Source organism: Lissotriton vulgaris, chromosome 4_1 (genome assembly GCF_964263255.1).
Source record: "Lissotriton vulgaris chromosome 4_1, aLisVul1.2, whole genome shotgun sequence".
Classification (NCBI taxonomy): Eukaryota; Metazoa; Chordata; class Amphibia; order Caudata; family Salamandridae; genus Lissotriton; species Lissotriton vulgaris.
In genome coordinates, this window is record NC_141691.1 from 1,116,907,568 (window position 1) to 1,116,931,590 (window position 24,023).

Sequence of the window (24,023 nt, forward strand, 5' to 3'; positions counted from 1 at the left end):
TCGTCACTTGTGCCCCAACTCTGAACAGCGGGCAGACAGCCTCCGTCCGCTAATCTCAAAAACTCGAATGGTGTCGGGGGCTGCGGCGCTGCACTTCCAGGGCCATGTAAATGTGCCAGCTCCATCAAAGCATATCGGCCTTGGTCTCGTCACTTGTGCCCCGACTCTGAACAGCAGGCAGCCTCCCTCCGCTAATCTCAAAAAAACGATGTACCGGCTGGTGACAGGGGCTGAGGGGCTGGCGGGCTGCGGCGCTTCACTTCTAGGGCCATGTAAATATGCCAGCTCCATCAAAGCATCTCGGACTTGGTCTCGCCACTTGTGCCCCGACTCTGAACAGCAAGCAACCTCCCTCTACTAATCTCAAACACGCAGTTGGTATCAGGGGCTGCGGCGCTACACTTCCAGCGCTATGTAAATATGCCAGCTCAATCAAAGCATCTCGGACTTGGTCTCGTCACTTGTGCCCCTACTCTGAACAGTAAGCAACCTCCCTCTACTAATCTCAAACACGCAGTTGGTATCAGGGGCTGCGGCGCTACACTTCCAGCGCTATGTAAATGTGCCAGCTCTATGAAAGCATCTCGGCCTTGGTCTCGTCACTTGTGCCCCGACTCTGAACAGCAGGCAGCCTCCCTCCACTAATCTCAAAAACGCGGCTGTTGTCAGGGTCTGCGGCACGGCATTTCCAGGGCCATGTAAATGTGCCAGCTCCATCAAAGCATCTCCGCCTTGGTCTCATCACTTGTGCCCCGACTCTGAACAACAGACAGCCTCCCTCCGCTAATCTCAAAAACACAATGTAGCGGCTGGTGTCAGGGGCTGCTGCGCTGCACTTCCAGGGCCATGTAAATGTGCCAGCTCAATCAAAGCATCTCGGCCTGTGCCCCGACTCTGAACAGCAGGCAGCCTCCCTCCGCTAATCTCAAAAACACAATGTAGTGGCTGGTGTCATTCGCTGCGGCGCTGCACTTCCAGGGCCATGTAAATGTGCCAGCTCCATCAAAGCATCTCGGCCTGTGCCCCGACTCTGAACAGCAGGCAGCCTCCCTCCGCTAATCTAAAAAATGCAGCTGGTGTCAGGGGCTGCGGCACTGCACTTCCAGCGCCATGTAAATGTGCCAGCTCCATCAAAGCATCTCGGCCTTGGTCTCGTCATTTGTGCCCCGACTCTGAACAGCAGGCAGCCTCCCTCCGAAATCTCAAAAACACGATGTAGCGGCTGGTGTCAGGAGCTGCGGAGCTGCACTTCCAGGGCCACGTAAATGTGCCAGCTCCATCAAAGCATCTCAGCCTTGCTCTCGTCACTTGTGCCCCGACTCTGACCAGCAGGCAGCCTCCATACGCTAATCTCAAAAACACGATGTAGCGGCTGGTGTCAGGGGCTGCGGCACTACACTTCCAGGGCCATGTAAATGTGCCAGCTCCATCAAAGCATCTAGGCCTTGGTCTCGCACTTGTGGACCGACTCTGAACAGCAGGCAGCCTCCCTCCGAAATCTCAAAAACACGATGTAGCGGCTGGTGTCAGGGGCTGCGGCGCTGCACTTCCAGGGCCACGTAAATGTGCCAGTGCCATCCAAGCATCTCGGCCTTGGTCTCGTCACTTGTGCCCCGACTCTGAACAGCAGGCAGCCTCCCTTCGCTAATCTAAAAAACGTGTCTGGTGTCAGGGGCTGCGGCGCTGCACTTCCAGGGCCATGTAAATGTGCCAGCTCCATCAAAGCATATCGGCCTTGGTCTCGTCACTTGTGCCCCGACTCTGAACAGCAGGCAGCCTCCCTCCGCTAATCTCCAAAAAACGATGTACCGGCTGGTGACAGGGGCTGAGGGGCTGGCGGGCTGCGGCGCTTCACTTCTAGGGCCATGTAAATATGCCAGCTCCATCAAAGCATCTCGGACTTGGTCTCGTCACTTGTGCCCTGACTCTGAACAGCAAGCAACCTCCCTCTACTAATCTCAAACACGCAGTTGGTATCAGGGGCTGCGGCGCTACACTTCCAGCGCTATGTAAATATGCCAGCTCAATCAAAGCATCTCGGGCTTGGTCTCGTCACTTGTGCCCCTACTCTGAACAGCAAGCAACCTCCCTCTACTAATCTCAAACACGCCGTTGGTATCAGGGGCTGCGGCGCTACACTTCCAGCGCTATATAAATGTGCCAGCTCTATGAAAGCATCTCGGCCTTGGTCTCGTCACTTGTGCCCCGACTCTGAACAGCAGGCAGCCTCCCTCCGCTAATCTCAAAAACGCGGCTGTTGTCGGGGTCTGCGGCACGGCATTTCCAGGGCCATGTAAATGTGCCAGCTCCATCAAAGCATCTCCGCCTTGGTCTCGTCACTTGTGCCCCGACTCTGAACAACAGACAGCCTTCCTCCGCTAATCTCAAAAACACAATGTAGCGGCTGGTGTCAGGGGCTGCTGCGCTGCACTTCCAGGGCCATGTAAATGTGCCAGCTCAATCAAAGCATCTCGGTCTGTGCCCCGACTCTGAACAGCAGGCAGCCTCCCTCCGCTAATTTCAAAAACACGATGTAGTGGCTGGTGTCATTGGCTGCGGCGCTGCACTTCCAGGGCCATGTAAATGTGCCAGCTCCATCAAAGCATCTCGGCCTGTGCCCCGACTCTGAACAGCAGGCAGCCTCCCTCCGCTAATCTAAAAAATGCGGCTGGTGTCAGGGGCTGCGGCACTGCACTTCCAGCGCCATGTAAATGTGCCAGCTCCATCAAAGCATCTCGGCCTTGGTCTCGTCATTTGTGCCCCGACTCTGAACAGCAGGCAGCCTCCCTCCGAAATCTCAAAAACACGATGTAGCGGCTGGTGTCAGGAGCTGCGGAGCTGCACTTCCAGGGCCACGTAAATGTGCCAGCTCCATCAAAGCATCTCAGCCTTGCTCTCGTCACTTGTGCCCCGACTCTGACCAGCAGGCAGCCTCCATACGCTAATCTCAAAAACACGATGTAGCGACTGGTGTCAGGGGCTGCGGCACTACACTTCCAGGGCCATCTAAATGTGCCAGCTCCATCAAAGCATCTAGGCCTTGGTCTCGCACTTGTGGACCGACTCTGAACAGCAGGCAGCCTCCCTCCGAAATCTCAAAAACACGATGTAGCGGCTGGTGTCAGGGGCTGCGGCGCTGCACTTCCAGGGCCACGTAAATGTGCCAGTGCCATCCAAGCATCTCAGCCTTGGTCTCGTCACTTGTGCCCCGACTCTGAACAGCAGGCAGCCTCCCTTCGCTAATCTAAAAAACGCGTCTGGTGTCAGGGGCTGCGGCACTGCACTTCCAGCGTCATGTAAATGTGCCAGCTCCATCAAAGCATCTCGGCCTTGGTCTCGTCACATGTGCAATGACTCTGAACAGCAGGCAGCCTCCCTCCGCTAATCTAAAAAACGCGGCTGGTGTCAGGGGCTGCGGCGCTGCACCCTCAGCTCCATTTAAATGTGCCAGCTCCATCAAAGCATCTCGGCTTTGGTCTCATCACTTGTGGCCCGACTCTGAACAGCAGGCAACCTCCCTCCGCTAATCTAAAAAACATGATGTAGCGGCTGGTGGCAGGGGCTTTGGCGCTGCACTTCCAGGGCCACGTAAATGTGCCAGCGCCATCAAAGCATCTCGGCCTTGGTCTCGTCACTTTTGCCCCGACTCTGAACAGCAGGCAGCCTCCCTCCGCTAATCTAAAAAACACGGCTGGTGTCAGGGGCTGCGGCGCTGCACTTTCAGCACCATTTAAATGTGCCAGCTCCATCAAAGTATCTCGGCCTTGGTCTCGTCACTTTTGCCCCGACTCTGAACAGCAGACAGCCTCCCTCCACTAATCTCAAAAACACGATGTAGCGGCTGGTAGCAGGGGCTGCGGCGCTGCACTTTCAGCGCCATGTAAATGTGCCAGCTCCATCAAAGCATCTCGGCCTGTGCCCCGACTCTGAACAGCAGGCAGCCTCCCTCCGCTAATCTAAAAAATGCGGCTGGTGTCAGGGGCTGCGGCACTGCACTTCCAGCGCCATGTAAATGTGCCAGCTCCATCAAAGCATCTCGGCCTTGGTCTCGTCATTTGTGCCCCGACTCTGAACAGCAGGCAGCCTCCCTCCGAAATCTCAAAAACACGATGTAGCGGCTGGTGTCAGGAGCTGCGGAGCTGCACTTCCAGGGCCACGTAAATGTGCCAGCTCCATCAAAGCATCTCAGCCTTGCTCTCGTCACTTGTGCCCCGACTCTGACCAGCAGGCAGCCTCCATACGCTAATCTCAAAAACACGATGTAGCGGCTGGTGTCAGGGGCTGCGGCACTACACTTCCAGGGCCATGTAAATGTGCCAGCTCCATCAAAGCATCTAGGTCTTGGTCTCGCACTTGTGGACCGACTCTGAACAGCAGGCAGCCTCCCTCCGAAATCTCAAAAACACGATGTAGCGGCTGGTGTCAGGGGCTGCGGCGCTGCACTTCCAGGGCCACGTAAATGTGCCAGTGCCATCCAAGCATCTCAGCCTTGGTCTCGTCACTTGTGCCCCTACTCTGAACAGCATGCAGCCTCCCTTCGCTAATCTAAAAAACGCGTCTGGTGTCAGGGGCTGCGGCGCTGCACCCTCAGCTCCATTTAAATGTGCCAGCTCCATCAAAGCATCTCGGCTTTGGTCTCATCACTTGTGGCCCGACTCTGAACAGCAGGCAACCTCCCTCCGCTAATCTAAAAAACATGATGTAGCGGCTGGTGGCAGGGGCTTTGGCGCTGCACTTCCAGGGCCACGTAAATGTGCCAGCGCCATCAAAGCATCTCGGCCTTGGTCTCGTCACTTTTGCCCCGACTCTGAACAGCAGGCAGCCTCCCTCCGCTAATCTAAAAAACAAGGCTGGTGTCAGGGGCTGCGGCGCTGCACTTTCAGCACCATTTAAATGTGCCAGCTCCATCAAAGTATCTCGGCCTTGGTCTCGTCACTTTTGCCCCGACTCTGAACAGCAGACAGCCTCCCTCCACTAATCTCAAAAACACGATGTAGCGGCTGGTAGCAGGGGCTGCGGCGCTGCACTTTCAGCGCCATGTAAATGTGCCAGCTCCATCAAAGCATCTAGGCCTGTGCCCCGACTCAGAACAGCAGGCAGCCTCCTTCCGCTAATCTAAATAAGACGAATCTACGAGAAATAAAAGCGATTGAAAGCGATCGCGTACTACAAAAAAAAAAAAGCCTGCGAGTGGTGCCACTGCAAGCAAATGTTTTGAATTATCGCGGCTGTCAAGCCTCGATAATTCAAAACATATGGCCTCTGGTGAGCGTAACAGACACCAATAGGCCATGGGCGGAGCTACGCGACCGCCCATGACATATTGCGTGTTCTCTTAAAAAACAGCACGCACGCGAAGGCCAATGAAAATGGACCTTAGAAATAACACGCACGAACTGTGTGGAATTTCCAGGTCCATTTTCAAATCCCCTCGGAAAAGGACTCTCGCTGCGCGATACTGCATGCACAGTGTACGACAGGCCCTAGCCCTAAAAATGCCACACTGCTGGTGAACCACAGTTTGGGTTAAACCTACAAGATTTTTAAGTACTTCTCTGTAAGGGAACACCTAGCAGCCTTGATGCTTAATAGAAAAACATCAACAACCGAAACCTTATAAAAAACCCCAGTAATCCATTTATGTCATGAAGGTATAAAGAGTGAATCTATTTCGTTCAAATAACCACTTACATGTTTAGCGCGGAGTGCTATTCTCGCCACACTAATAACACCACCATGTGCGGCGGCAGTAGTGGGGAGACCAGAGCGTTACCCCATTGTTTCAGCTGTAAGCTGAATAAAAAAAAGAAAATTATGATAACGTTCATTGTTATCATTTTGTTTTTTGTATTCAGCTTGCATCTGAAGCCAGGGGGACGGCGCTGGGTTCCTTACGTCACAAGGGGAGGAGCGGTGGCAGCACCTAAAGTGCTTATGACGCTTTGGCCGGCCGTCTTGGGCCGGCCAAAGCGCCATGCGCACTCTGCATGTTCTCCACGCTGGCTGAATTACAGCCTCGTGGAGAACATGCACAGCCTGCCAGCCCCTGTCTGAGCGCTGAACCACGGCGCTCAGACCAATCACAACACTGCTAAGGCAGCATTGTGATTCGTCAGAGGATTCTGGGAGGCTGTGTGCTTCCTGCCAAGAGGAGGATGGAGAAAAAAGAGCCGGCAGTCGGCGGTAAAGAGGTAAGTGTTGTTTTAAATATATATATATATATATTCCCCTCTCCCTTGTTCCCCCTTCCCTGCCTCACCACCCGTGGTCGGTAGCAGCTGCTACTGAACACCACCAATCATGCACAATGAATGAGTGCAGTTTGACACATCTTAAGTGGAAAGTGCTTTCTTCGTCCTTGGCACACCAATAATAGAGCTTATTCACTGCGGATACTGTAACTCACTAACGAAAAGAAGGGGCATATTATCAAGATAGGGCCTTACATTATCGCTGCTTTTATCGGCAGGAAACTGCCGATAAAGCGGCGATAATGGGCTTGATAATATGCTCTATGAATTCCAATCGAAGCCCATGTTAGATGTGAAGACATGTAAGATGGGCTTCGATTGGAATTCATAGAGCATATTATCAAGCCCATTACCGCCGCGTTATCGTCAGTTTCCTGCTGATAAAAGCGGCGATAATGTAAGGCCCTATCTTGATAATATGCCCCGAAACTCTCAGAATACTCTTTCTTTCTACCTAAGATCATATAAAAATTCTACAGATGCCAAGTCAGTTGGCGACTCTGGGAATGTCCTGTTTCAGTGCATCTCCCGAGAATGTCGGCCTCGCCACCTCCTTTCTTGAGCAGTGATCATTATACGTGCTTGCCAGCTGGTTTCTGGATAGACTTTAGGGTGAGTTTTATTTGTTTCACAATAATTGCTTAAGGACGTTGTAACAAGATTGTCAGTAAATATGATGGGTTGGTGATATGTTTACAACGCTTAGACGTTACTTGTTTGTTGTTCGAGCTTTCCATTTCCCCTAGGGACTATAACAATTTAGCAGCAGATATGTTTTTCTTGCAGATGTATTGCATGTCTATCAGAGTAAAAGAGGACTGAAAATAATAATAAAAATTAATGGAGTCTTATATAGCGCCAACTTGACCCGAAGGTATCGGGCATTACATCACATCACATCACATCACAGGAGCGCTTTACATGAGCACCTGTTACGTCACATGAGGACACATTCATTTTGTTTCAGTTAGGCACGGGTATATTAACTCCTTCGATGCTGATGACGGAACCGCTCCGTCATTAGCCGCGGTAGCGCTGTGCTGATAACGGAGCGGTTCCGTCATGGCCCGCTCGCCGCGCCTACGCGGCCCGGATTCCGCGCCTGCGCTGGGCGTTCCATTGAGCGGGCGGGGCCATGACAGAACCACTCCATCATGAGCACAACTGTTAGGGGAAAAGTCTGCCCGTATTCGTAGCAGGAGGCCCCTCCTGATATTGGTCCGCTCCGTCATGAGCACAGCTCAACCGAGGCTGGTGACGGAGCGGTTCCGTCACCAGCATGGGCGCGCCGCGCGGCCGCCCCGCCCCACCCCTTAGCGCTGCAGCGGAATAGCAGCCGCAGCAAAGGTGTTAAGGGATTTGCCCAGAATCACAGGATATTGTGCATCCTTCCCGAGACTTGAACCCGGTTCCCCAGATTTGAGGTCGACCGCCCTAGCTGTTAGGCCACCTCCTGATTTGAAGTGGAGTTAAATGTTAGTGCTGTTCTGTTCTTCAACAGGTGTGCATTAGTGTGAAATCATGAGTGTGCCATGTACTCACGAAATGGACCTAACAAAACATGGAATTGCTAGTTGTCACAGCTGTTATCAAACATTTTATGAAAGTATGTTGCGGTCAGTATTTTCCTCTTCCTAATTGTTGTCTATCATGGCAGGCAGTCAGATCAGTTGACTATTATACTGTTGCTTTTCTGAAGAGAATGACAATGCCATGTTGATCAGATTTTGCAGACTTTGCATTATCAATTGTGATTTTGCATTACAATTCGGGATTTTGCATTAGCAGTTGTGTGGTTAACCATTCACTATTTCAACCTATATTCTTAAAGCAATCCTATTCAATTCCAGATATGTAAACATTTGGAGCTGGTTCTATTTCACACCAGTGAGAATTTCAGTTATTGTGAAAATGAGAGCAGAGGAGCTTTATTACTGCCATGAGATTTTTTATTTTTCGCTTTGAATCCACCAATTTCTTATTCCTGTACCCAGAAAGATTTTGACATCTACACATAGAAATTCATGGTCAACCCAGAAATCCTTCAGGCGTCAAGGGAAGTCCCAAAATCAACACAAGCTTAACTGAGAGGACTGTTCTCAGGAAGGTCAATGGATGAGCTATTCGTACATCTCCCTGGGATTCTGTGCACTAAATGTATAGTTATGATTGCACATCCACTCCCAATATAAACGTGCATCTTTTCCCCAATTTCTGATCTACCACAATCCTTCGCCTCACTCCTTTGGGGGAAAGGCTACTTCTTACCATACCCTTTAATTGAGCAGGGTACCCCGCAAGAAATCACTCACAGGCTCACATTCTTTTACTGCTAGAGGTTTCAGACTGTGATTCACAGACTCCTTTCGGATATACACTTTGAACATGCCTAGACTCCTATCACGACAGGGTCATAGGGGCACCACAATAAGATCTTACATTCCTATATGTTCAGAAAAAGAATCCCTACTTAACTTCTTGTTTCACACTCATTTCAGTTTGATTTTCCACTGATTTCCAGGGCAACAGACAATCAAGTCAAAAGCAGTGTCTAGAGCATTAAAAAATATCTGGAGGGCAACAGTTCAAAATCCTCTCATGAACCTCTCAGACCTGTAGAAACGAGGGGAGAGGAACTGATGGAGATTGTAGTTTTTAAAGGACGCCATACCACATGCAGTTTTTGGAGGCGTGGGCCGAAAATACTATAATTCCCAGCAGACCTTTCCGAGCAAGGAGTTCGGATAGGTGATTTGAGTCAGGCACGAAGAGGGTGTTTGGCGGGTGGTTGTTTAAAAAGCATTTGCAATGCAATAGAACTCGCGTTTACACAAGACCTATTGCATTGCAAACGGGAGTACAGGTGGGCGAGAAGGCACGAACAATGGGGGTGGGAGTAAAGGGGCCAGTAGCCATGGAAGGACACAAATGACTACATGGGCGTCATAAGGAGGGACAAACAAGCTTAAACCAATCGGAAGCAGCATTTAAGGCACAAGCCAATGAAAAAGATGGGCAGAGAGTTGGTGGAGCTTCCACTGAGCTTACACACCATACGGAATACTGCATGCCTCACAAAGCGAGCAGCGCATGTGCGCCGCCGCTATAGGCTGGACCTAAAAATTTACATAAAGCAATGCATGTATATTTACTGTGTACGCTAAAAATCGAGAGTGGGACCTAGTTAGAAATCAGGGCACATCATAACCAGGGTCTGCATGATGGCATAACACAATGGTGGAGATCTCAGCGAATAATATTTGTAAAAAAGCAGCTCAAATAGGACTACAAATAAGATCGCCTCTTTATTCATAATGAGATTTGTGAATATTTTAAACAGAAACTGATTAGGTATAGTTGTATAATTAGAACTGCAACTACTTAACAATTGGTAGAAAGTGATCACTTTGTAGAAACTACATCATGGGGTCCTTTTATTCAGAGATTAAAGACTTCACTAAAGGGCCCACCCCTGCACATTACAAACAGGCATAGGTAATGTACCGGTTTCACCTATTTCATTAATAAAGAGCTGTTTTCATTATCGGAGAAGAAAAGCGCTCCCTGACAGATAACATGGGAGCTGAGAGACTTATGGCACAGCGGCCAGAGCTGCTGACTCGAGAGGTGGGGATCCCGGTTCGAGTCTCGGCAGCGCCACGGCGCATCCTGTGATTCTTTACAAACTACTTAATCTGTCTGGGTGATACATTGTTATATAAATATGCTGTAATAGTAAAAGGCAAAACTTTACCAAAAAATTGTTCTACCAAATCGGATGTTAACAGTATTTCCGCGGCGGGAAACTGATAAGAGAAGCAGACGCGGAACAAACATTGGTAAATGCAGGAAAATATGCTACAGCCAATAGAAATGGATGAAAGGTAAGTGGCACGCACAGGAACCAATGAGAAGCCAGGAAAGAGAGGAGGTGGGATATAAGGCTCTTTTAAGATTATATTAAAAACAATATATTTCTCCATCACAGCGCAAGCAGTGCGCAGGCGAAACCTAATGAGATTTGAAAAGTTTGTTTCCTAGTCCAGTAGGGCAGGGCATAGACAAAGTAAATGTGAGAAGAAAACATAATCAAGACCCCAGGAGTCACAAAAACATTTCGCCTTTAAGTAATCAAACAAGGGGAAGTCAACACCAAAACATAATTTTACTTGTTTTTACTGTGTTCGTGCAGTCAAGACAGTTTAAAATCAAAGCACTCCATAAACCGGATCTGCTTGACAATCTGGAACACTGATGGACATCTGAGTGGATAATATTTCTAAAGAAGAAACTCTGAAGACCCCACTTTGATCACCATGCTATTTACAATGTCAATCCTGCAGATTTAAAATGGAAGGTAGTGGAGTTTGTAGATGATCATTACTTTTTCTCTATCATCTACAGTTCTTAAACTACAACGTAATCTCTAAAGATAAAAGGAAGGTGGCTTGGTATGTAGGCGCACACATCTCACTCAGTACAGGTAGAATGTATGTAGTATGCACAAAAAGACAAACGACAGAACAAGGTCCAGCTCAATCAGTCCACATGTACAATCAATAATGAGGTGGTGCAACACACTTCCTGCACCCGTCGTCCAAAGGTGCAAATCACAGACACAGTTTTTCAGGAGAAGGTGCACTTGTTGCAAAGTTAGACTTGTAATCAGTAGTTCCCAAAGGTACTTATTTTATTAAATCAATCCTTAAAAACCGGCACACAACCAACGCATTTCATTCCCAGTAGTGCCAAAAGGGAACTTCATCAGGGTTCTTAACCTCATCATTGCTACCGTACATTCCCGTGCTGTGCTGCAATTTTAAAAATCCCTTGTTATGTAACAAGGTCAACTCGTCATAAGCACAGCGCAGGTAACACCCATGACGAGTTGACCTTGTCACAAGCATCGAAGGGGTTAAGTATCCAACCAATCAGCAATGATAAGCTATATGCTTGAAGAAGTGGAGTCCTAAAGGGCACAATTCGCCTGGGACAGAGTAGATAAACGTCTCTTAAGTATCCAACCAATCGACAATTGAGAACGAGCCCTGAGGAAGTCTGCTGTTACGATTGCAGTGATAGAAACACATTTTGGCAAGTGAAAGTCTTATTGTAAGGATTTAAAGTAGACAAGACTAATAAAAGAAATGTTAACACAACAACCTCAACATCTGATCAATTCTTTGAATGCTCAGAGAACCCTCTTTAATACACCTTAAGCTCTTATGAAATAACATTTAGTTCACTCTGAAACCTGTGCTTCAATTTAACCCCATATTTGACAATGTGGACCCGTGGCAGTTGGTCGAAATGTAGGAGATCCTGTCACACCCCTGTTTGCTTTACTATCCTATTGTTTGGCTGATCCAAAGCCTAGTGGTCTTCCTGGCTACAAATGTTATGCAGCTTTGTTTACGGTCTATACTGGCCTAAACTACGTTTGCCTTGATTATTATGACAGCATTGCAATTTGTAAAAGTTGGATGTCCAATATATGCAGATTATTGCACTGTTAGCATATGTTTTCTTGATTATCTTCAATAAAAAGACTTCAAATAAAATGTTCCCACACAATGTTTTCACTGACTTCGAAAGTGAAAGGGCAACCACGGGGGGTCAATCAAAGAATTCAGTGTACACCCTGAAATTATATGCACATCCATTGACACTTTCCCACAGCATATACAGCTTAATACCATAATGTGCTCTGTAGCTGGTAAAGTATTGGCTGAAAACCAAACAGCTCTTGAACAGGACAAGAGACTAATCCACAGATATCTTTTCGGGGAACATAAATATCTGAGAATTTATGTGCTCGTGTTCAGGGACAGGCTTAATCTTAAATAGGGCTCCCGGTTTTATGGTATTTATTTTTTCAACATTTTCGTCTGTATTTATCCATATTTATTTTTTGCACATTTTTCTGTATTAATCCCTTTTTATTTTGCTTTTTTGTATAAATGAAGCTGCAATGGGTATTTTCCACATTTATTTAACCGATAAATGTATACTCACATTTGAATGTGCAAAAGGGTTCAGCAGTATACAATGCAATAACGTTATTTGAAAACACTTGCATTGTAGAATAGCATAAATACTGTAGATCTGCACTTAGTTAAGCTTAATTTGGGAATCTATTGTCTTTTTTCATCTCGCACCTACTGACCTGGCACTCATGACTGACAGTAGACAAACATCATTCATAGTCAAAAGCTTTATTCGAAGTGTGTAAACAAATTCATAAAAGCATACACAATAAAATCACAATTTAAAAATCATATCATTTACACTCATAATTAAAACACTAATTATACTGTACAATTGAGAGTTATTAAAAACATTTACGAATACAGAGAGTACATTCAAGCTATTTAAGAGGTTAAAACTAATACATTGGTACAAACTAGGGCTAATCAATTATAATGGACCTTCTCAGTCTAAGTATTGCTCTCAGGTACAGGGTTACAGTACTTATAGTATAGTGATCATCCAATGTCCTTAACTTATTATATGCTTCTCTTGATATTCTTAGACCCCAAGATAAAAAAAGAGGTCTCGGATGACTATAGAGGGTGCAAAAAAAGGGTGCAGTGAATATTCGATTGAAATGACACCTCATCACAGGGCCAAATTATTTTTTCTCTCGACCAATCATTACATCGAGGCAGGGTTACTAATCTATAAAAAGTTTCTAAACGGAAACATGGTAAAAGCCTACGGTAATAAAAAGGTTGGTCTAGTACGAGATACAGCTGAATGTCCCTGTGCAATGTGACGTCATCGTGGCTGGTGACGGTTATCTTGGTCCTTTCTTCATTCCATCTTTTCATTTCCAGATGTTCTAATAGAGTTTTTGTAACACAGATCTTGAAACAAGCTCCATGGTAGTTGGGTTTGACAAGTATTCAGGATGGCCTATTTCGGATGCAAAATTTTTGATGTAGGTGAACCATTTAATATTTTTAGCCCCATCACAGGCCAAGCATTCCTCTATAATAGTTCTATTAAATGCTGTGCCAGGGTTAGTCCAGACATTGTGCCAGAGTAGAATCGGCGCCAGTTTTATGATGTCCGAGATGTAGTGTAGGGCAGCTTCAGCATGCAGCACGTATGTAGATGTGCTCATTGGGACGGCCAGTAAGTATTGTAGGAACCTAATCTCGATGCGTTGAATGGCCTCCACGGGCTGTGATCCCCATAAACCCACCCCGTAGGTTCCAGTTGAGACACATTTGGCTTTGAATATTTGCAGAAGCTCCCTTGCTGGCCTAGAGCCTAGCTTTTTGGCAAAATTTGAGAGTGCACCCGTTGCTCTTTTAAAAGCTAAAGCCCTCACATTTACAGCGGGCTTCCATGTACCTGTCTATCAAAGTGCACTGCCAGGTAGCAAAATATATCCACTAGCTCCACACGCCTATCATCCAAGGTAATCGGACAAGGTGCTCTACATTTATTCGGTCCACATGACATGGTAAATGTCTTAGAAACATTTACATGTAGCCCCCTACCCCTCATATAATGTGAAAAAGTCTGTACTGCCTTTTGAAGTCCCATCCTTGTCTGTGAGAGAATAGCTGCATCATCGGCATAGAGGAGAATAGGGATGGGTTTTCCTTTTACTACTGGGTAATCATAATATTGTTCTGTGAGAAAGGAGCCCACATCGTTAATATATAAGTTAAAAAGGAGGGGAGCGAGAGTGCACCCCCGCTTTACTCCTCTATGAATAGGAAAAAAGTCTGAGCATTCCCCTCTTCTGCCATATCTTAAGCGTGCACCAGCCCCGGAGTAAAGTTCTCTAATAAAGGTAAGTATCCTATTATCCAGCCCAATGTCCATTAGAGTTTGCCACAAGGTATCATGCCTTACGCAATCAAACGCAGAACTAAGGTCTACAAATGTTACATATAAATAGTTTTTTATGGCATGTATATATTTAGAAGTTATTAGTGAAAGATTTAAGCCTTGCTCTATTGTCCCTCTCCCTCTCCTGAACCCGTATTGTAGGGTGGATAAAACATCATGCTCCTCTAACCATTACTGTATGCGGGCAAGAATGATCCTGCCCGCTATCTTCATGAGGCCATCTAGAAGCGAGATGGGCCGATAGCAGACATGATCATTCCTGTCCCCCTTTTTATATACAGGAACCAGGACTGCCTCCTGCCAGGTCCTAATCAAGCCAATTTTATTTGAGCAATTTAGTACTATAGTAAGTATTGGCGCCCAGAGATCCGGGAGATTTTTAAAAACATCAATGGGAACACAATCTGGTCCAGGGGCTTTAGCCGCAGGACTTTCCCTTAGTGCTTTATAGACCTCCTCAATCTCAAACTGTATATCTAATGGAAAGGGAGTACATGTTTTTTCTGATACAGCTCTTGAGAGAGAGGAGTCTTCTAGGGGGGCTGAAATGCTATAGAGGGTCTGTAAATGATTCACCCATTCCTGTGCCGATATGGCATTGTCTATCTTGAGGGCCCTGACGATCTTGATAGAAAGGTGCATTTACAGCCTTCCAGAAGGCAACATTATCCTTTAGCTCAGACGCTGCATGGAGAGCAGACCAAGCTTAGGATTTCAGCTCTTTCTTTCTGTTAGCCAAGGCAGTACGATACCTGCGCCTTGCAGATTGAATCTGTAGTCTAGTTGATGGAATAGAATGCAGGGTTTTTTTGAGTGCAGAGAGTGCCCTAGTGCAGTTTGCATCAAACCACCCAGGGGAGCCCTTAACTGCATTACGAGGGGTTCTCACCAGGAGCTGTTTAATGCATGAACAGATTTTATTAAAAGATTCAAGCACAGAAGTTGGATCTTCTTCTGATGACAGACAAGTATTAATTTCCTGTTGGGAGCTAGTAATCAAACTTTTAATAAAATGTTCTGGGATTACCTTCTCCCATTTAATACAAAACCCATTTTGTTGCCCAAGAATGGGATTCAAATCGTACTTTGAGGAGTTATTTTGAGTTGGCTTATCCAGATCAAAGTTGAAAGTTACCGAAAAAGGGTAATGGTCACTCACACCAGTAAGGACAGTCTCCCAGTTAGTAACCAGGGCAGCATAACGGGAAGAAAGGAGTGTAAAATCAATAATTGATTTTGCCCCTCTACCATTGAAAGTGGGACTAAATATTTTCGGAGGGGTACAAACCTCGTTAATGAAAGCTAAGGAGTAATCTCCCAGTATATTATTCAACAGGTCTCCTAATTTAGTATGAGAAAAATGGTTCATCACCCCTTGATTTTCATCCTCCAGACCACACACACCCTGTAGGCTCCTCGGACATAGGGAGCAATTAAAATCTCGTACCCATATGAGGGCCATGTCTCCTGATAAGCTTTCTTCGATGTTACTAAGGCTAGCTGAGAATTTTTTTATAACATTCTCTACTTGTGTTATGGGGATATTGTTATAGAAGTTTACTATAACCAAGTTTTCTTGAGAGCCCCAAATTGTAATTAAGATTTGATAATAACTACTATCTGTGAAGCTTTTAAGAACGGTTGGGCCAGTGGTGATTGATAAATACAGGGACAAACCTCCCTTGTGTTTTCCTCTTCTGCTAGGTACAGCTGGGGTAAAAATAGTTTTATATCCCAGTAAATGGGATTCTTCAGTTGCCCATGTTTCCTGGAGGGCTATAATGGAATGGGTCATTGTTATCGATTGCCAACTAATATCATTAATTTTTGCAGCAAGACCCGCTACATTCCAGGTGATTATGGTACTAGGATTTTCACTGATGGATGGAGATGATGGATCAGTTAGCGGCACTGACATAAAGTCAGTGTTAATTCTTTGAGGAGAAACGTCATTAGTATCCCTCATATTACTAGTAAATTGGGTAGCAACTGTTGATTGTTCACCTGTCAAGTGTGTTTGGAGCAGAGAATTTGCATCACGGGGGTCACCCTGGGTGCGTCAGTCTAAACCATCTAGTCATGAAAGAGCATGGTATCTATTTGCTATTGGAAATGGGTAGTGATAGGCCTCTTGCTGTCCCTGATATTGGAGTTTAACTTGATGTTGGGGTAGTATCAACGACCTGGGATAAAAATTATTTAATTGCCGGAGCTGTATGCCCAGATTTCCATTTTCCTGGTACCAGTCATTTAGGCAGTTCATAACCCTGTGATCTTTGAAATTAATTATTATTACGTCTCCACTGATGTCCTTCGGTCTCACGCCCAGCCATTTTGTCCTTCTCACATGTAGTATCTCTCCATTAATGTTTGGTGGGAGGGGTCTATTTGTTTTTAACCAATAGATAGCCTTATTTTTAAGGCTCCTAAAGTCCTCATATTGGCCTGCCAGCAGTTCAGGAACCCCCGTCAGCACAGCAACGTAGGGAGCTGATTCAGGGGGAAGAGTAATTGGGACGTTTGGGCGAATTCTGTTTACTGCCCCTGTTTGGGAACTTAAATTGCTATTTCTGGGTATGGGAATTTCCTTATTTTTAAGCAGAATACCCTCTGTCCTATTATTATTTCTGCTATTGGGTACACTATTAGCAGGAACAGCCCTCGTGCTTTTACCCCCAGTATTTGTTTAGCCCGATTGGGTTTGAGATGAAGATGGCAGATTATTGGTGACCACCTTGAGCTGTGATTGTTGCGGAGTATTTTTATTTTCGGAAGTACTATTAGGATTTGTTTGTCCTTTGGTTATTTTAGTGTCGATCTTGTGATTGTTTTCATGGGGGGGCGATGGTATAGTTACTTTCTTGCATGCTGTATTTTTGTTGGCCTGTTTTATGAGCTCCCTGGTCAGTTCTACATTGGTTTGTGTTGTAGTTTCCAGGTCTCCCAGCTTATCTGTAATAATGTTTAACCTGTGCACCATGGGTAGTATTAATGATTTAATCAGTTGCTCAAAATTCCCAGCCAATTCTTTAATTAAGGGGAATTGTAGTATGTCATTATTCAGCCCATTTGTCGCATTTGATGTGCGATCTTTTCCTAAGCTTTTGTCATTCCCTACTATAGTTTGCGTTCTTTCCCTGGACTTAGCACTTCTACCTTGAAGGATATCCCCCGCGTTTCCTCTTTCTATGTGTACCCTGACTTTTTTGAGTTGTGGGTGGGGATCTAGGTATTTGAGGATCCACCAAGGAGGTCTCCTCCGAGGAGATCTCTAGTGGTGTTTCCCTTTGCAATGAATCTTTTGTGGATTCAAGTAAGATATCCTGATCCCGCAATTGAAGGGGTATACTAATATCACCTTCATTATCTCGTCCATCCGCCCGTTCTAAAAGAGACCTATCCTCACTGACTACCCCCAGGGAGGCATAGTTATCATTGACCGGGGGGGAGGAGCTGCGGTGATAGGCAGGAAAGATGGTTCCGTGGTAGTAACGTCCATATGGGGTTGACTATGATTTACATTTGTTGCAGAGGGCATACCTGGGAGGGATATAAATGACGGTAGTAAGTACGAATCCTGAGTGTTATTGGTTGTCTCAGATATATTAGTCGGAAGGAGAGGGGGCAGTAACCCCACAGGTAACGAGAGGCGTCTCTGAGTATGCTCAATGGCAATCGCCACTGCTCCAATAGTCTTTTGGAGCACACGGTCGATTACTGTTAAGGAATGTGAGGTGGGCTTGGCTTGTTTTTTAGCTTTTGAAGCAGGTATTTTGGTAGCTAATAGAATGCAATTAGGCAGTAAGTCCCAATGTTCACAAATATAAAGTTCTTACTATATACTGCAGAGTAGTCCCGCGGTGGCCTTTAGTACAGTCAAGGCCCAAGGGGGGTGGCCCAGCCCGGCCTCCTTCGGCCCCCGAACGGCCACAAAACAGCCCGCCCTTTGCCCGGGCTTCGCCCGGCGTCCCGCTCGCGTCCCGTGACACGGGCAGCGCGGGCCTTTATAGCGCCTCCTGGGGGCGGGAGATGGCGGTGGCGGCTCCTGCCGCATAGCCCCAAGGAAATTGTAGTCCCCCTCTCTGCGGTCGCTGATGACAGGAGCGGCGGCGGGGGGACTACAGCAGAGGAGTTGCTGTCCGGGGTTGTTGGTAAGTTCAAACCGCTAGAGGGGGCAGAGTCGTGGCGGTTTTCAGGCGTTCCAGGTACGGGCACAAAAAAGGATTACACCGCTCCATCAACAGCGCGGGTCTTTATAGCGCCTCCTGGGGGCGGGAGATGGCGGTGGCGGCTCCTGCAGCAAAGCCCCATGGAAATTGTAGTCCCCCACTCTGCGGCTGCTGATGACAGGAGCGGCGGCGAGGGGACTACAGCAGAGGAGTTGTTGTCCGGGGTTGTTGGCAAGTTCAAACCGCTAGAGGGGGCAGAGTTGTGACAGTTCTCAAGGGTTTCCAGGTACGGGCACAAAAAAGGATTACATCATTCAAAGAAGGCCTATATTCTGTATTTTTCTGTATTAAAAAAATAAATACAGACAGGAAAATGAATAGTTTTCTGTCTGTATGTATCTGTAAAAATCGGTAAAAACAGAAAACTGGGAGCCCTAATCTTAAAGAGACAGTCACAATCAGGGTGATCTCATGGCAATGCTTTAGCATAATCAACACGATCCAGCATCCACTGCAGAAACAAATACCAATCTCAACTCATTGTTGCTCAAAAAATAGTAGTTGCTATCAAGGACTAGTAAACTAACATAAAGACATTCCCTGGCTTCTTTACCAATCCCATCAACAAAGTTAAACCTCAGAAGTGCTTAATCTCATGAAGATTTGTGCTAGATCACTGGGTAGCTCTAGAGTAGGACTTAATTGTGGCACTGTTGACCCTCAAAATCTGTTCTGCATACAAATTAGTCTGCTCAACAATATCATTCAAAAACACATTCAATAAACAGTTTGAAGGAATTGATAATCAAAAAAATATTTGTATTGATTCTGCACTATTCAACACCACGAAAATGCTGTCAAAACAGGCTACATAATGTTAGGGGCAACTCAGGGTTCTGCATATCCAATGGGAAGCCTTCCAGCCCCGCTCTGCACTCCAGCTTGCTCTTGCTGCACAACGTAGATATCAGTGTCCTCCTCTAAAAGCGATAGTTCATCAGCACTAATAGTGGATTCATCATCAGACGATTAATCTCTTACAGAACATTTACTGCCAGAATCTTCAACTTGGTACTCTGCCTCAGATGCAGATATAGGACCTCATTACGAGTCTGACAGTCCACTGACCATCAGACTTGCGTGGGTGCGGCAGGGTGGTATTCTGACTGCCCTATTCTGACCAGGGTGTCAGGCTGCCCTGGGACCGCCTCAACCACCAGGTATCAGAGATCCCTGGTGGTGGTGAGGGGGTTTTGAGGTTGCAATATGCTTGGCGGGACAGTCGCTGTCCCATCGAGCATAGCACAAGTTTCCTTTCCTTCACGGTTTTCATGGCGGTGAGCCCGTCTTGAAAAATGTGGTGGAGAGAAAGCAAAGAGGGCCCTACAGGGCCCACTTGTGCCTCAAGACCATGGGGTGCATGCACAGGAGCACATGTTGCACCCCAGAACTTGCACGGCATGGACTGCAGCAGTCTATACCATGCAGGTGCTGATATTAATGTTCCCGTTGTGTGCCTTTTTTATAGGCACCACAGCGGGAATGCTAAAGAACCGCCCACCAGGCAGAAGAAAACTCCTACTCTGTCGGGAAGTTTAACCATGGGTTTGGTGGTACAGGAGTGGGGCAGTCCCGTTTCTGCACCGGCAAACTCGTAATGAGGCCCTTAGTCTGAGAGCAATGTACAGAGGTAGATTCAAAAAGCAAACCAACAACTGCATGGGTGGTCAGACTGTGTGCAGCCATATTGCTTACTAATGACACTAACACAGCAAACAAGAGAACAATAAAAACACTGTGCCAAATTAGAGCTCAACAAACTGTGGCTCTATCAAAACCGTAAATATCATTACTGACATATAATGATCTGGAAAAATCAATCAATACAACCCACACAATGAACTTTATAGTTACCCCACAATGATATATCTTACTTGCCACAAACAGTTAGACTTAAAAAACGGCTGATCTGTCCCCAGAAGTGGACGTGGTGGAGGGGTGGAAAACAGAGGAGAACCGTTTTGAAAATGGTAAGCAACCCTTGCCGAAAGGGCTGCCCCCCAACATTGATAAGGAATATGCTCCCTGGTGTCTAGAGCTTTTACCTCCTCCCCGCCCCCCCCCGTTTCCAGAGGCTCATCGGCCTAAAACTTGGCCTATCAACCCCCCCTCCCCTGGAGGGGGCAGAACACAGCCAAACATGTCCCCAAAAATGGGAAGCGATCGTTGCTCAAGGGGTCATCCCTCAACATTCATAAACAGTGCACACCCTCGTGTCTTGTGGTTTTCCACCCGTTGGGTGCAGATCTGCCTAGAAAATTGCTCATCAGCCCAAGGGGGGCCACATTCCTTAACGTGCTGGAAGCTAATGGCTAATGATGTTGGTGCACCATGTGCACGCTCATGTCATCAGATCGCCGGGGGATGGCTCAGGGGTGGCAACAGAGAAGCTACTGCTGCCATCCTTGGTGGGGCATGTGGCAAGGTGGGCCCACGGGGGAGTACCAGTGCTTTCCCATGGGTGGGTGATAGGAGATGCTAAAGGCATCCACAGCACCCAAGCGCTGCAGCGGTGGACAGCTGCAGTACATCCTGAGCACTCAAGGGTCTAATTTAAAGGAAAAGTGATGCTGGGCATGTAGTGTCTTCCCATTGGCGGTGTGCTCAATGGAAGTGTAAAAGACTGTTTTCCTTGATGGAGGTCTTTGCATCCACAAGTTTCTCGAGCGCAATCCCCGTGTACAGCCTGTGACCAGGAGGCTGCTTCCTTCTCATCAGCTGCTCTGATCAGTCTCTGACACTTACAAGGGGCATGTGAACTCGCATGGTGCCCGAGTTGAAGCTCAAATTCAGTAACGCATTATAATCAGCCCAAACAACTAGTGAGCATGGTCTAGGCTAGGCAGGTGTGATTCCTCCCCATATCTACCGCCTACAATTAGATGTAATCCTTGATGGAGGTCTTTACATCCACAAGTTTCTGGAGTGCAATCCCCATGTACAGCCTGTGACCAGGAGGCTGCTTCCTTCTCATCGGCTGCTCTGATCGGTCTCTGACACTTACAAGGCGCATGTGAACTCGCATGGTGCCCGAGTTGAAGCTCAAATTCAGTAACGCATTATAATCAGCCCAAACAACTAGTGAGCAGGGTCTACGCTAGGCAGGTGTGCTTGCTCCCCATATCTACCGCATACAATTAGATGTAATCCTTGATGGAGGTCTTTGCATCCACGGGTTTCTCGAGCGCAATCCCCGTGTACAGCCTGTGACCAGGAGGCTGCTTCCTTCTCATCGCCTGCTCTGAACAGTCTCTGACCCTTTATTAACAAGAGGCATGTGAACTCGCATAGAAGGCGAAGCCCCGCCCGTTTGGCCCCGCCACACACACAATAGGGTATGCAACGTCTTCCCGCCCTTTCCTCACTATGATGGACAGCTCACTCGAGGGACCTCAGCGCCTTTCGGCACTGTGGCAAAGTTACAGACACACAATTTGTGCAAATGGCAAAAAATCCACGAGTTTGCGGGAAAATCCATGAACTCGCAGATTTTTTTTCCATTTCGCGCGAATTATTAGACCACAAATTCGCAAAATTTGCCCATATTTTGGGGCAGATTTATGCTGGACTTGCGCCACGTTTGCGTCACGCAACGGCGGCGTAAACGTGACGCATCCCTGCGACCCATTTGCAACGTGACGCATCTAGGCAGATGCGTCACGTTGTAAAGCCCTGCGCCACATGTGGGCGTTCCGGCGCAGGGTGGGCGTTCCGGGGCAGGTGCGCCTCGCAAAAGTGGCTGATTGAAATCACTTTTAGGCCAATGCTGCGTCAAAACCCTGCGCCTGCTTGAAGCAGGCGTAAGGCTTGACGCAGCATTGGACAGATAGGGCACCCCCGAGCCTTGCTGGAGCTGCGTCGCGCTTGCGATGCAACTCCAGCAATGCGTCACCTTTACGACACAGATGCGTCACGCATCTGTGCCGTTTTTGCCCCATGGTGCGCCGCATTGTAAATGCGGCGCACCATGGGTGGCGGACCTGCGGCGCACAATAACTGGCGCATCCCTGGGGATGCGCCAGTTATTGTAAATCTGCCCCTATGTTTTGAATTACCCCAGATTAATTTGTAGCAGTACATTCTAAGGTACCTGAAATTTGATGCAGTAGGCATGCTTGCCACTGCTTTTCTACACTCTTTGCCAGACTACCTAAAGGTGGTGCCGCTGTTGTGTGGACCTTCATAGCTGCAAAGTGTCCCCATGGCAAATGTCTCACTTTAAGTCAGCCCTGCCCTTTTAACAGACAACACATTGTATTCTGGGACTTGAAATTGTGCTGCTAACACTGTAACTATTGGTTCAAAACACCGGCAGAAAAGTGCAGTTGGGTAGAAATCCAGGATTACCTGACGGTATAACACATTACAATGATACCTAACAGCAATGAATTTTGTTGCCATGAGGAAAGTGTTTTGTCATGTTTTCACCTGTATCCCTAGTGCATGGTCATAGCACTCTTTTCTCAGATTCCTGTCTCCACACTGTGCATTTAATGTTTAAGGTCTTGGGTATTTGGCAGTTGACCTGCTATCAATACTGGCTTGTTAGTAAAGTTGACCGATGTACCAAATAGTTTTACCCATTCTTACTATGAGGGAAAATGTGATAGTACATATTGGCCAGCCATTTCACCAATCAGTAAAATAATTAAATATTACCAAAGCATCAAATATGATTTTAATATTACTAGATTCGCTATAGTATTCAAAATAAATATTGAGTCCCAAAACATGCTTCTGATCCCTCCACCTTTGATTCAAGAGCAAAAAACTGAAAGAAAGAAAAGGAAGAGGAAGCAATATTTTAGTGACACCCTAAACTGCAAACCTCAGGCAGAATAATCTTAGACTTATATTTCTTGCTCCCACCTTTTATGACAAAAGTTACATTGTATTAGCGCCATTGACAAAGAAATAAAAAGTGACTCATTCTCTCTCACTTTCTTTTCTTTCAATTGGATTTTCGATTGTGGTTGTGCAAGCATTTACCAGAGTTTGTATGTTTACACTGATGAAGGTTGTTCCCCTAGGTGAGGATTTATCAGTCACTATAGGTTTAAACTTAAAACAGGACAGCCTACTTATTGAACCTGCCAACAAAAACATAACACTATACAGATGCTCTGAAGAAGTTAGCCAGTACAGCTTGTTAAACCTTTCTCTAGTCAGGTATTTACAGCATCTTTTATTCCATTTTCTTTTTACAAATATGTATTGTTCTTTAAACTATTGGATAGTCACTACAATGTAAATAGGGTTTTCACATGGCAAACATGGAATAAAGAAGTGGTGCTTAACACACAAAGTGAACCAGTTATCTCAAAATATTTACGTGAGAATATAATGAAAGTCTGTGGCTCAAACAAAATGTACTCTGCCTTCCATATTATGGCACATAAAATGTCATTCTAAAACATTGAGGTATCTTGGTAGCTCATTGCACCATCTGCATAGATCTATATGTGACCTGCAACCTTTAAATTTAGATCATTTATCTACGGTTGGCATAGAATAACAGAGCATTGGTAAATTTGTATTAGTACACTTGCCATTTATAGTGAGTTTATGAATTATAACCTAAATGAACAAACTAATTATAAATGAATTAATTAAATAAATGTATAGTGCAACACTGTAAACAATCTCTCCTCCACTTGTTTCTTGATGAGAAAGAATG

The 24,023-nt window shown here is 46.4% G+C and overlaps 1 protein-coding gene across 1 annotated transcript in view; it reads left to right on the forward strand.

The window, feature by feature from the left end:
• The window catches only part of TMEFF1 (transmembrane protein with EGF like and two follistatin like domains 1), a 712,972-nt gene that overhangs the window by 661,791 nt on the left and 27,158 nt on the right, over positions 1-24,023 (forward strand). The window lies entirely within an intron of this gene.